General features: G+C 51.4%; 1 protein-coding gene across 4 annotated transcripts in view; it reads left to right on the top strand.

Moving 5' to 3' along the window:
- The first annotated feature begins 5,165 nt into the window (after positions 1-5,165).
- Positions 5,166-14,336, top strand: part of NIN (ninein) — a 105,002-nt gene continuing 95,831 nt past the window's right edge. For 2 of the 4 annotated variants that reach the window (XM_066630150.1, XM_066630158.1), the window contains exons 1-2: positions 5,166-5,293; positions 6,038-6,094. The gene's annotated coding sequence lies outside the window, so the exon portion shown is untranslated. The remainder of the gene's footprint in view (positions 5,294-6,037; positions 6,095-14,336) is intronic. The other 2 variants (XM_066630136.1, XM_066630144.1) reach the window with 2 other exon arrangements.

Raw genomic sequence — 14,336 nt, forward strand, 5'->3', positions numbered from 1 at the left:
TGTAGGCTAATGGGTTCTGAGCTGTCTGAGATGGAACAAGAGAGGGATCTTGGAGTGCTGGTGGGCAGCTTGATGAAAGTGTTGACCAAATGTGCAGCAGTGGTGAAGAAGGTCAATCATTAGATCATTAGAAAAGGTATTGAGAATAAAACAGTTAATATAATAATGCCATTGTACAAATCGATGGTTAGGCCTCACCTGGAATATTGTGTCCAGTTCTGGTCGCCACATCTCAAAAAGGACATAGTGGAAATGGAAAAGGTGCAAAAGAGAGTGACTAAGATTATTCCTGGGCTGCGGCACTTTCCTTATGAGGAAAGGCTACATCCTTTGGGCCTCTTCAGCCTAGAATGTAGGCACCTGATGGGGGACATGATTGAGACATACAAAATTATGCACGGGAAGGATAAAGTGGATAGAGAGATGCTCTTTACAATCTCACATAACACCAGAACCAGGGGACATCCACTAAAATTGAGTGTTGGGAGAGTTTGGACAGACAAAAGAAAATATTTCTTTACTCAGTGTGTAGTTAGTCTGTGGAACTCCTTGCCACAGGAAGTTGCGATGGAACCTTGCCTAGATGCCTTTAAGAGGGGATTGGACAAGTTTCTGGAGGAAAAATCCATTACGGGGTACAAGCCATGATGTGTATGCGCAACCTCCTGATTTTAGAAATGGGTTATGTCAGAATGCAAGGGAGAGCACCAGGATGAGGTCTCTTGTTATCTGGTGTGCTCCCTGGGGCATTTGGTGGGCCACTGTGAGATACAGGAAGCTGGACTAGATGGGCCTATGGCCTGATCCAGAGGGGCTGTTCTTGTTCTTATGTTCTTAACTGTCCCAGTCCTGATCACCTCACAATGACTGTATGTCCTGGGAGAGAAGCTGGGAATGCACAGGCTCAATGCTTCGGCCTCCAAAGTACTGCCTGGTGATATATAGAGCAGCGGGGGCCAAACATGCTTAATGTAAGAGCCACATACCATAAACTTCAGATGTTTGAGAGCCACAATATTTAAGAAACATTCAAATTCTTAAATGTATTTACTCTCCATGAACATTGAACTTATGTTTTAATCCAGTGGACTCTAACTCGTGCAAGGAAAGCGCCCTACAGGTAGACCACAGCTGCGATACAAGGACATCTGCAAGAGGGATCTGAAGGCCTTAGGAGTGGACCTCAACAAGTGGGAAACCCTGGCCTCTGAGCGGCCCGCTTGGAGGCAGGCTGTGCAGCATGGCCTTTCCCAGTTTGAAGAGACACTTGGCCAACAGGCTGAGGCTAAGAGGCAAAGAAGGAAGGCCCATAGCCAGGGAGACAGACCAGGGACAGACTGCACTTGCTCCCAGTGTGGAAGGGATTGTCACTCCCGGATTGGCCTTTTCAGCCACACTAGACGCTGTTCCAGAACAACCATCCAGAGCGCAATACCAGAGTCTCTCGAGACTGAAGGTTGCCAACACATTATGAGAGCCACAATATTTAAGAAACATTGAAATTCTTAAATGTATTTACTCCCCATGAACATTGAACTTATGTTTTAATCCAGTGGACTCCTGGTTTATACCTGGTAAATAATGATAAAGCTTGAAAATTTCTATTTACCTTTTACATCAATTGTGATGTAATTGGAATTCCATTTCCAATTGGAAATGGAAAAGGTGCAAAAGAGAGCAACTAAGCTGATTACGGGGCTGGGGCACCTTCCTTATGAGGAAAGGCTACGGCGTTTGGGCCTCTTCAGCCTAGAAAAGAGACGCTTGAGGGGGGACATGATTGAGACATACAAAATTATGCAGGGGATGGACAGAGTGGATAGGGAGATGCTCTTTACACTCTCACATAATACCAGAACCAGGGGACATCCACTAAAATTGAGTGTTGGGCGGGTTAGGACAGACAAAAGAAAATATTTCTTTACTCAGCGCGTGGTCAGTCTGTGGAACTCCTTGCCACAGGATGTGGTGCTGGCGTCTAGCCTAGACGCCTTTAAAAGGGGATTGGACGAGTTTCTGGAGGAAAAATCCATTATGGGGTACAAGCCATGATGTGTATGCGCAACCTCCTGATTTTAGGAATGGGTTAAGTCAGAATGCCAGATGTAGGGGAGAGCACCAGGACGAGGTCTCTTGTTATCTGGTGTGCTCCCTGGGGCATTTGGTGGGCCGCTGTGAGATACAGGAAGCTGGACTAGATGGGCCTATGGCCTGATCCAGTGGGGCTGTTCTTATGTTCTTATGTTCTTATGTGATGCAAAAATGAGCTCAGCCACTGTATTTCCATGAGCTGCCCATTATGTATCAAAGAGCTGCATGTGGCTTACTAGCCGCAGTTTGGGCACCCCAGATAGTCGTCGTCGTCGTTGTCGGCAACCTTCAGTCTCGAAAGACTCGAAAGACTCTGGTATCGCGCTCTGAATGGTGGTTCTGGAACAGCGTCTAGTGTGGCTGAAAAGGCCAATTCGGGAGTGACAATCCCTTCCACACTGGGAGCAAGTGCAGTCTGTCCCTGGTCTGTCTCCCTGGCTATGGGCCTTCCTTCTTTGCCTCTTTGCCTCAGACTGTTGGCCAAGTGTCTCTTCAAACTGGGAAAGGCCATGCTGCACAGCCTGCCTCCAAGCGGGCCGTTCAGAGGCCAGGGTTTCCCACCTGTTGAGGTCCACTCCTAAGGCCTTCAGATCTCTTTTGCAGATGTCCTTGTATCACAGCTGTGGTCTACCTGTAGGGCGCTTTCCTTGCACGAGTTCTCCATAGAGATCCTTTGGGATCCGCCCATCATCCATTCTCACGAAATGACCAAGCCAACACAGGCGTCTCTGTTTCAGCAGTGAATACATGCTAGGGATTCCAGCACGTTCCAGGACTGTGTTGTTTGGAACTTTGTCCTGCCAGGTGATGCCGAGGATGCGTCGGAGGCAGCGCATGTGGAAAGCGTTCAGTTTCCTCTCCTGTTGTGAGCGAAGAGTCCATGACTCGCTGCAGTACAGAAGTGTACTCAGGACGCAAGCTCTGTAGACCTGGATCTCGGTATGTTCCGTCAGCTTCTTGTTGGACCAGACTCTCGCATGTGTCTAACTAGTCACTGTACAATTCCATATTTTGTTATACTGGTTCTATATGCTGTGGCTTGTGTGGCAGCTCCCAGTGGGCCCGTTCCATGTTGGCCCCCACATGGATATGGGCCTTAGGCTCATGCCCACAACAAGGCCTCACCCATGACTCTATGCCCCATTCAAAGAAAATGCATGACTTTGTCCCACAGATTCTCCCAGATTTTCAGAGACTTCATCTCCAGGACCTTCTGTCCGTTCACCCATCAAATCTTGTACATGCTCAGTTTCAGAGCTGGAGTACAAGAGAAGGCTGTAGGTCTGGGGGAACAGATGTTGAGCTCTTTCTAGTTGCATGTCTTCCAAGACCAGCTCCCCTCACATTGTTCTGGGCCTGAGGCAAGCACAACTGTGTGGCCGTACCTGAATCCAACGCTCATCTCTCAGTTTATCTTTGGCTCCAGGCAGGGCTCTGTACAAGCCTGCCAGACACACAAGCCTCCTGCCAATCAGAATTTCCCCTGCAGTTTCAAAAAGCAGCAGGCCAATGGCAGTCTCTGGAATGCACACATGCTCTGCTGGAAGTTGGCAACGGTTTGGAAATGCCAGAGGCTGCAGCTGCTGCAGGCAGGAGGGGGTGCCTGGCAGCTTTGTTCAAAACTGAGAGCAAGGGGGAAGCGGAGATGCCAAATGAATGAACTCCCAAACCCAGCTGGACTCCAGACTCTGCTGCCTCCTGAATGGCAGCAAATTCGATGTCAAGTCAATAACAGTGCTGCAGCTTTCTATACCAACTGGAAGTTTCCAGGCATCTTCAAGGGCAGCCCCACACCAAGGACCAGCTGGTAGCAAACCCAAATCTGATGTCAAACATAAACGCCTTCTGAACTCAGCTGGGCACCGGCCCAAGAGCTTTGGCTGCAGGTCATCAGGCCTCAACAAAGGGAATGGAAAATGTTGAAGGTATCACTCTGCTGGATCTTGCCTCGGCTTTGACCAGGAGCAGCTCCCCTCTTGCGGCCAGCATTAAATAAGCTAACCCGAGTGTGTGGTCATCAACTTTGTCTGTGGTTAATAGTCTTATTACTACCTATACATTAGGCAGGAGCAGCCCATCCATGAGGTCACCTGATGCAGCTTTCATGAGCAGCAGACTCTGATGGGGCAGAGGAGTTGGGGTGCCTTTTACCCTGAATCTACTGCTACTGCCTCCCTCCAACCTACTGTCTACACGAGCTGCAGTAAATTGCTTCCCACTGGCTCAAGCAAGAAGCAGGTCTTTCCTCTCCTTATTGTACTCCTCACACACTTCCCAAAAATGGCAGTTGGGGGGGGGGCTTCCAGTTTCATTGGCAGACACCCCCCAGTGCAAACTGTACAAAGAGCACAGGAAGGGTTTGGGGTTGGGTTTGTAGTGCAGTGGCAGTGAACCCCAGATGGCATCAGGCCAGGGACATGCAGTGGGGGGGAGGCAGTGCCTCCCCACTGGAATCCTTTAAAAAGCGCCGCCACCGCTCCAGCACTCACAACCCACATGCAAAGCGGGGCAGGAGGGGTTGGCAGTGGGGTGCCACAGGACAGCCACACAGTTGTGCTTGCCACAGCAAAGCTTGTGGGTTGTGAGTGCTCGAGCACCTCCCACAGCGGTGGTGCTTTTCAAAGGATTGCGGTTGGGAGGCACTGCCTCCCCTGCCTCCCCACCCACCACACCTCCCTGCATCAGGCTCACTGACACTGGCAGGGCTGGACTTAGACTCGCGAGGCCCTATGGAGGCACCCACATAAATTGCCTAGGGGGCACTTTCTTGAACTTTCTGGGAGGCTCCTGCGGGTTGCGAGCCCCCCACTTGCAGGAGCTGCTGCCTCCACCTTCCCTGCCGCCTGCACGGAGGTCCCCCCGAATGGCCCCACTTCCTCGTGCGCCGGGCAAGCGAAGGGGTTCTGGCCGAGCCCTCCTGGACCCCGTGCCAGGAAAGACACTCTGCACATGCTCAGAGGAACGACGCGCTGCGCTCCCAGCCTCCGCTGCGCCGCCTCCCGAGGGTGGGCTCCGGCCCGGGCTCTCCTCCTCCCGCCGGGCGTCGCCGGCGCGCAAGCCCGCCCTCCGCTCGCCCCTTCCCGGCCTGCTTCTCCGCCCTCCGCGGCTGCTGCCTCTGGCCGGGAGGAGCTCCGCGCGGACCGGCGATGCCGTCGCCGGCTGCGGCTGCGGGGAGGAGCGCGGCGGGAACGAACGTGAGCAGGTGAGAGCCGCCCTGCCTGCCCGGGGAGCCCCCGCAGGAGGCAGGCAGGGCCGCGGGGCCGGAAGGAGAGGACCCAGGCTGCCGGGGGACTTGCTCCTGAGTAGACGCGCCCAGGATTGGGACCCAGGCGGCTGCCCTCGCCACACTGACCCGGAGGAAGCCCCGTTGACTCTCACGGGACTTGCTTCTGAGTAGACGTGCCTAGGCTTGGGCTGCCATGACGGGGGCTGAAGTCAGGAAATCGGGGCTGGAGAGCAGGAGTTGGCGGGGCGAGGGTCGCTGGGGTGCCAGGGAGTCCGGGGGCATCGCAGAGAAGGGCGCCTGCTTTGGAGGGGTGTAGTGGGGAGGGGGTGGCTTGGCCAGGGGGGTCTTCCGGAGAAGGGGCGGGGGGCTTGACGGCGCAGATCCTCGCGGGGGAGCGGCTTGCAGGGCTGATGGGAGGGGGGCCGCGCCACGAGGTTGTGTTGTGAGGCTGCCGCGGAGGGGGGCGAGAGGAGCGCCGGTGCGTGTGCGGCGCAGGCGGGGGGGCGCGACCTGCTGGGTTGGGGGCCTCGGAGTCGGGGCGCCCTCGCCTGGCGATCGGGAAGAGATCGCGGCCGGGGAGGGGAGGGGAGGGGAGGGAGGCGGCGGCGGCGGCTCCTCTCTGCCCCCTCTGGGGCCGCCCCTTCGAGATGCTAATGCCGGCCGGGCTCCCCGCCCCCCCCGGCCCCGCACTTGGCAACAAAAGCCCGCTGCTCATTGCAGGTCGCCGGCGAAGAGGAGGAAGCAGCCGCTGCCGGAGAGCGCTCGGTCCCTGGGCAGGTGAGTCGGGGGGGAGCGCCCCTCGAGCAGCAGAGCCGATCGGAGAGGGAGGGAGCTCCAGTGGCGTAGCTGGAGGGGGGGCAAGGCGCTGAGTTTGGCAGGGAGCCTCGCCGCGGCGTGCGAGCGGCCCCTCCCCTTCGGAGCCAGGCGTGCCCCTCCGTTTCCCCCCCCCCCGCCCGGAATGGCTCCGAAGGGGAGGGACCGCTCGCACGCCGCGGCGAGGCTCCCTGCCAAACTCAACGCCTTGCCCCCCCTCCAGCTACGCCACCGGGGAGCTCTCGCCGTGCCTGGCGCCCTCCTGGACGGCTGGAGACAGAATCGGCCCCGCTCTCCCTTCCCCCCGGGGGCGGCATCTCCCTCTTTCCGGGCCTCGGTCCCACCTGCCTCCCTCCCTCCCTCTCTGCTTGGACAATGGAGGGGAGGGGAGGCGAGTCAGTTTCATTGTTTCTTGTCAATTGCACTCCGGTCCCTGTGTGGGCTTTGGAGAAGCAGAACTGGAGGGGACTGGAGGTAGGGGGAAGATGAAGGGAGGCTGAAATCCCATCCACACTTACCCAGGAGTAAGCCCCATTGACTGTCGTGGAACATACTTCTGAGTAGACCTGCCCAGGATTGGGCTCTGAGTCCGGCATCCAGGCTCTGCTGTGGCTCATCCCCTGCCTTTCAGCAGAAAGTTTGATGTCCATTTGTGCTGGGAGACACAGAGGGGCCGGATCTCCAGCTTCCAAAGACTGGTGCTGGGGGGGGGGGTGCCTGCCTTAAGCCATCTCTGCCCAACGTTGCATATACGCAACAGGGATCAACTGGGGACATTTGTGGTCTGGGCAGAAATGGGTTAAGATGGGCCTGATCCGTTTCTCCTCTGACTTTCCCTTTAAATTAGTCTAAAGGGGGGGTTAAAAGCTGAGCTCCCCCCAGGAAGGCTGGGAAGGAAGGGGTCTTCCCAAATGCAAGACAGAAGAAGGGTGCAAGTCCTCCTCTTTGTGTGCTCCCTTCTTGCACCTGCTTCCTCCGTGAACTGGAGCTGTGCAGTGGCATAGCTCGAGGGGGTGCAAAGCGCTAAGTTTTGCAGGTGCCTGAATAAAGGTGCGTCTCCCCCCTCCATTTGGCTCTCCCCCCCCCAAGGGAAGGGAGAGGGGCTGCTTGCACTGCGCACTCAGGCACCTGCAAAACTTAGTGCTTTTCACCCCTCAAGTTATGCCACTGGAGCTGTGCTGCTTTCTGAGTTTCCCAAGTCTGGAGGCGGGTAAGCTCAGAGCAGCCCAGATCAGCCCAGGCTTAGAGAAGGCAATGGGATGCGTGCGCAGGTTTCTTGCTGGTTGCTGCATGAATTTGCTTAGAGGCATTACAGTGTATTTTTTCTCCCTCTAGAAAACTTTGTGGAAAGAAGCTAATAAAAAGGTGGGAGCGAAGGGGAGCCAGTGTTTCCCTCCTAGATCTTAATTAGATGTTCAATGCTTTGGTAGTTTCTTCTGCACTGATAGGCTGAGGAACAAAAGATGTTCCCGAAAGGACAGTGTGCCAAGCCTGCCAATTACGTGATTGTTATTCCTGGACAAAAGTGGAGACTGTGGGGCAGGCGGCCTTGCTCATTCTTCTGCCTTGTGCTTCCTTCCCTCACCTCTGAGCTCAGTGCTTCTCAGAGTGGGTGGTGGGGTACACATTTGAGGTTTTGTTTGCAGGAGCCTTGGTGACTTATTGCTCTTCATTATCCATTTGTAGTTTTTTTTTAACAAAATAAAAACAGATGGGTAAATTGTCTCTTCCATTCCCCTTATTAGCGGGGAGGGGGTGTTGTTATTGAAAGAGTCTATTACAATACAAAGACTGGTGTATCTTGAATATTTACAACACTTGCTCTGTTTTGGAACTATTACCATAAATCTGTTGGGCTCTCTACCAGACTTTATCCTTGGCTGATCTGCCAAGGAACGCTGCCTGGTTAATAAATTCCCTTTCTTTGCCAGCTTGAAAGAACTTTTCGTTGTCTTGATTGGAAGGATAGCTGGTGTCGAATAATTGAACCTGGAGACAAGGGGACATGGTGATTAATGGTCATAAGTCACAGAACTGCCCGGACTTGGGTGGCATCAATGATTGCCCGGCTCTGTGGCAGAGCGTAGTCGCCAGCTGTAACACTGACTTCCTTGGTGACCCTTGAAGAGCGAGACTTGAGTGGGTCACAGAGTGATTGACTGCTACCACCAGGCTGTGTTTGCTGCTTTGTGTCCTGGTCTTCATTGAGGCCTCTTCTGTCCCCGCCTCTGTGCGAACATTGTTTTGTTGCTACTTTGAGCAAACGGTATTCAGGCCATGAGACAAGGAGCTGGCAGACCTCATGCCCATCGTGGAAATGAGTGGGAGACAAAGTCAGGAGAGTCATCTCAATCTTTATTTTTTAATTGAAAAAGAAATTGACAAACCACGTTCTGATCCAGTGATACAGGGTTATAACGTACATTCCATTCATCTCCAAATGGTAATTACTTAGTTCTTTACCAAAGGGACAGATGGAATTAAGACAATGACCATCAGTGTAGCCATTTCTGCAATTTCCAAGACCTTAACCAGCCATTCTTTTGCAGTGTCTCTGCAGTTTTTTTTAAATTGGCCCAGCCATTGGGGCGCTGCAGAAATTTAGCAAGTGAAGCTTTCTCATCACTGATATCTGCATGTCAGAAAAGCTTCCTTTTCCAATGGCCTTTGCGAGAGACAGGAGTGTCCAAATGGAAAATACCTAGCTAGAGTGGGTGAGAGCTGAAGGGCCTCTTCAGCACTGCTTTGTTCTAACCTGAGCACCATGGCAGCCTTAGTGGGACAAAGCTAAAATTAGATGTAGCTAAGAAATGTTGCATGAATTCTACCATGAGGCCCACATGAAAATTTTCTTCTGAACATTTGTGCATGTCAAGCCCTGCCTGTATGTGGGAAGGAATGGCTCCTGGAAGTTGGAAGGTGTGAATGAAAGCCAATCAATTCATTGTAGCAATTTTCCACATTATGGGGAGGACTAGGGTTGCCAGCAGCCCAGAGAAACTACAGAGGAAGGAGGCTGTGCTTCCTCAGATTTGCTTGAGTTCTTCCTGCATCTGGCCCTAACTTAAAAGGTGCAAGAGACCACAGGCATCATTTATTTTGCAAGCTATCCTATGCAAAGAAGGGGCAACTGCAGCTTTATTTTTTCTGTCTCTGTGACTCCTCCCCATAGTTCAGTGGTAAATCACATGATTTGTATGGAGGCTACTTGGGTCCAGTTCCATGCTAGAGCCTGTGGCTTCCATGCTCAATCCCTGGCAGCATCTCCCAGAAAGGCTGAGAAAGACCCTTCTCTCTGTGAAGCCCTCGAGCTGCTGCAGGCAATACTGGGCTTGATGGGCCAGTGGTCTGACTCAGTCAAAGGCAGCTTCATCTGTTCATAGGACTGACTCTAGGAGCTTAAGTTGGTTCTCTCCCCTTCCACCCCATCATCCCAGCATAAATTCTACAAATGTTGTTACCTGCTTTCTGATACTAGTACTCTTGCTGGTAAAAGTGACACCCAACTGCTCAATTAAGAGGCTGTTAATTGCCTGACTACTTGACAGTTAATCAGTCCCTAACACCTGCAGCCTGTAAGGTAATTGAGAGCAGTGGGAAAATGGCACTGCTGCCATGTCTTGGAGGAAATTGCTGGCTGCACTTAGGGTTTTGATTCATCAGAGGCTTTTCTCCCCAAACAGTCGTGGAAAGTCCCAGTGCAGGCTGGGTGCCCCATAGAAAAAATCTTCTTCAGATACTGCTTCAGTATCTGCAAGGGATTCGGGGAACAGGGCCCATTCAATTATCAAATCTAAACTTTGGGAATCCGAATTCAACCAACTTTCCTCAAATCTCAACCCCACCTGTTCCCCCATTTTTTTGGTCTCCCCCCTTCACTTGGTTGCCCTTTCAACTATTTTAGTGTGCTGATTAATCCTATTAAGAGGAGAGCGTTCATGCTTGCAAGATTTAATAACTTCCCCTCAGCTGTTCATTCTGGTAGATTCTCCCATATTCCACGTGATCATAGATTATGCCCTTTTTGTATCCTAGAACCGGACACAGTGGGCCATATATTACTCTGTTGCCTGGCCCACCAATCTCTTCGAGATACACACTTGAAATCTTTGCTGTCCTCCTTCTCTGGTATTTCTACCGATCTCTTACTTGTCCTCCTGAGTGATAACTCGGTGGCCACTACTAATGCAGTAGCAGAATTTCTTTCCACGGTTCTTAAGCTAAAACCCCCATCCTGACTCTATACCCCCCTTTTGTTTCCCCCCTTCCTCCCTCTCCAGTCCCCTGTTGCGATTTTCTCCCTCGGCAATACAGCCAATGTGTTGGTTACTGTTATCGTTATTTATTGTTTTAATGCCAATAAAGGTTTATGGTATATATATTGCTGCAACACGTAGAATTTGATGTGGGTTTTGGCAAAGCAAAGATGCCATGCCACCTGCAAGAAATACAGTGTAAGATTCCACTCATAGTAGATACACAGCATAGTATTCTGAGAGACCCCTTCCATCCGGCTCATAAGTTCTTTGAACTGTTGCCTTCGGGTAGACGATACAGAATTATTAGAGCAGCACCACACGACTCCTGAACAGTTTCTATCCCACAGCCATAATTACGTTGAATAAGGCGATATAGTTGTTACCATGCTCCTGGGCATTATGGTCTGTTATACTGTTTTTATATTATGATGCATGTTGTATAGAATGTGTGGGTGAGTGTGTAGAGTGTGACTGTTGGAATTATAGTATATATTTATGCTTGTATCTCAAAGGTGCATAAATTTTGTTGTGCTGTAGCACAATGACAATAAAGTTGTTACTACTACTACTACTCAGACTTCAGTGAAGTGGTGCCATCCTATGGGAAGATAACCACCCCTCCACCTTATCTTCACACAACATATCATCGGTAATTGGAATTTGCTGCCGCAAAATGTAGCGCTGGGCACTGGCTTAGGTGGCTTCAAAGGCGTTAGGCTTGTTCATGGAAGACGGTCTTTCCTAGTGGTTATAAGCCATGACAGCTGGATGGCATTTCCACCTTCAGAGGCCTCCTGGCTTTGTTGGGGACACCAGGGATGGCTGTGGCCTCTGTGCCCAACATGCAAGCGTCTCAGGCAGCATCAGTTGGAGGCCGCAGTCTGGGCTCAGTGGACCTGTGGCTTGATCCATTAGGGTACTTACTGTGTGACATCAAATGGGAATAATAGAGAAGGTTGTATCTCATGTGTTTCTCAGTCCCCTTTCAGCTACATTTGTAGCCCATCCTTCCTCTAAGGCAGGGACAAAGGGGCCTGACATTTGGTGATCACATCATCACCGAATGTCTGGGTTGCTGAGCTCCTGGAAGAGGCTGTGCAGAGCTTCGCTTGAGAGGCTCTGAACAGATGTTGGGGGAGGAAGAATTGCACAGTCTTTCAAGCTCTGCAGAAAATGTCCTCCTACCCCGGATTCTGATCCTGAACTTTTCTCTGGTGACCCTGGGAAGAAGGCTGGAACCTCATGCTTCAGATTAGCATTCTTGATCACCTGAGGCATGGCATGTGGCAACAAGAATCAGGCGTCGCCCCTCCTTCTGAAGCTCACTCTCTTGTGGTTGGAGTTTGCACTGTTTTTGAAAGGCTTTTAGTAACCTTCTGCATCCTGACCTGTGGAAAAATTGAAATGTTTGGGGGGGGGGAAGAGAGAGAGAGAGAGATGTTCTGGTCTTGGTTGACTCTGGTGTATGTAATAAGGGGTGCCTACCTCTGTCTGCCCACTCATGTCTGCGACTCCACCCATTTCCTAAACTGGAAAGGGAAGAGGGGGTTGAGCAGAAGAGGAAGTGTGGAGGACAGGACAGGGCTGGAGTGTTCCCCTCTCTTCTACACATCCACTTCTGCTCTATTCCCTCTTCCTTTTCCAGTCTTTCGGGCGAGAGGAACAGAAGCTGGCTCAATGCTGAGCTGTTTTTCCTCTGCTGTGCCTCCTTGAATAATGACTGCAACCCCCTTCCCTGCCTGGGTTTGCTTCCTGCTGAGAGTGTCTTTTGCAGGGCTGGTCTTGTGGGGGTTAGAAACGGGGCAGTAGAGCAAACCTGCCTTCCGCCTCTTTTCTGTTCCCCCCCTATGACCGCAGCATTGGAATAACACGCCTGGCCTTGACACGCTTCCTATTCCTTTTACTGAAGTGCAGTGTTGGCAGCCAATAGCAGATTTAGAGGGCAGTGGGAGGGAGGAGGGGGGCCCGAAAACTTTGCCGCTGTCCTGGTCCAAATTTTACACACGTACACACAGCACTGGGAGGAATGTTCCCAGTGTTGGGAGACAATGTTGTTTGTGGGCAAGGGTCAGAGACCCCTCCCCTCCATGTGGTCCCCATGTGGATCACCCCTCCCTCCATTGCTGCTCTTGAGCAGACAATGCAGGCTGTTTGCCCCAGGGGTCCAGGGTGCTGTCTTGATGCTTGGGACATTCCAGGGTTCCTTGGACCAAGGCCAGGAGTCAGGAGCCGCTCTGTGCCACCTATGCGATAGCAGCATTTTGTTTGCAGGCTGATAAGTAAGGCATGTAGTGTGTTCAATGGTGTGATTCTTAACAGGTTGCAGGGCTGACTCCTACAGTCATTGGAGTCTTCATTGGAGAGCTCTGGGTTTGCTGTGGCCTCCTGGGTGTTTCTTAAAGTCTTGGCAGTTGAAGATGTTTTTTTAAAGTTTTCCTGCATTGAAATGGGAGACAACCAATATTCTTATCTCCCTTTTTGAGAGCATGTGAGAAGGAACATCACCTGCCCTTACATGGTTTACCCCCCCCCCCACACACACACACTGTTCTCACCAAGTTTGTTAATTTAACTCAATATGCCACATCCCAGATCTTAATGAATCAGGTCAGGCTGCTGTCTTTTCTCCTTTCACCCTCAAATGGGCTGACTTCATGCTTTTGGATTCTCTTAAGAAAGAACAGATTCTCCTATAGATTTGTGAGCTCCTTGCAGCTAATCCACACAGCTAATCTGTGTGTGGTGATCTGGAGTCTGCACTCTTGATTAAAGAGATCAGTGAAGTCTTGCAACAGCTGCCGTAGCTCATCTGAGTCCAGTTGGACTTCTTTGCAAGTATCCAGGCATTAGAGGGAACTGCTTTGCAAGAATTGGCCAAGGGGGAATCAGTGGGCATCAGTCTCTTGCCCACTGTGGCCCTAGCCAATTCCCTTCTTATACTGGATGCCAATGACTGAACAAAAAGACAGGAAAGCCAGAGAAAATGTGCCCATGCAAATGTGTTTTGAAGACGTTTCCAGTAGAGCTTCATCGTTTAATCAATTAATTAGTTTAAGTAATCAATGAAAGGGTTAATCTGTTAAGAAGGTGCCTCAATTGATTACCTTAGGCAGATTTTTCAGAAAGTTATTTTTTTCATAAAAACCCTGCAAATGGCTAGCGCCATCTGAAAAGAGATGAGGCATTCCCCCATTCCTCCATGCAAGGGGGATGCCTTGTCTAAAATGAGAAAGCAACCCTTGCCAGGCCTGCTGCTCAAGTCCAGGAGTACCCCCGACAGGCTGCATGTGCTCTCCGCAGTGGGGAAGTGATTCAGGGCAGAGGACACCTCCATGTCATTGTGAATGGCCAGTGTTTGGTTCTTCTATCTCCTAGAAATCTGGAGCCTCACTGATACCTTTCAGAAGCATCGCAGTCAGCAGAGTTCTTAAAATAGCCCTGGCCTTAGGGCCAAGCAAGCAGATCTTGCAAGCTTTTCTTACTGAACCATCTGTTCTAACTTTAAAAAAATGTCTCAAGGAGAATTAAAGTTGGACCTTGGATGCCCGTGGTGTGCAAGGTTGCAGGGGCCTGACGGGGGAGTTATGGGATCCATCCAAACAAGGGCTGTTTTGACACTGATGGGAGGGGGATCCTTTTGGTGGGAGGAGAATCCCGAGGTACGATCCAGTGGGAAGGTCTTTTCAACAAATGTTAGTGAAATGGTGAGGAGCTGCACAAGAAAATGTGGTGCGGTCTTGCCCAGTCTTGGCTGATCTCTTCCCTCTATAAGCTGTCACTGTTGGCTGGTCATCTATTTACATCCTTGGATAAGAACATAAGAACAGCCCCACTGGATCAGGCCATAGGCCCATCTAGTCCAGCTGCCTGTATCTCACAGCGGCCCACCAAATGCCTCAGGGAGCACACCAGATAACAGGAGACCAGCATCCTGCTGCCCTCCCTTG

Source organism: Tiliqua scincoides, chromosome 1 (genome assembly GCF_035046505.1).
Source record: "Tiliqua scincoides isolate rTilSci1 chromosome 1, rTilSci1.hap2, whole genome shotgun sequence".
NCBI lineage: Eukaryota > Metazoa > Chordata > Lepidosauria > Squamata > Scincidae > Tiliqua > Tiliqua scincoides.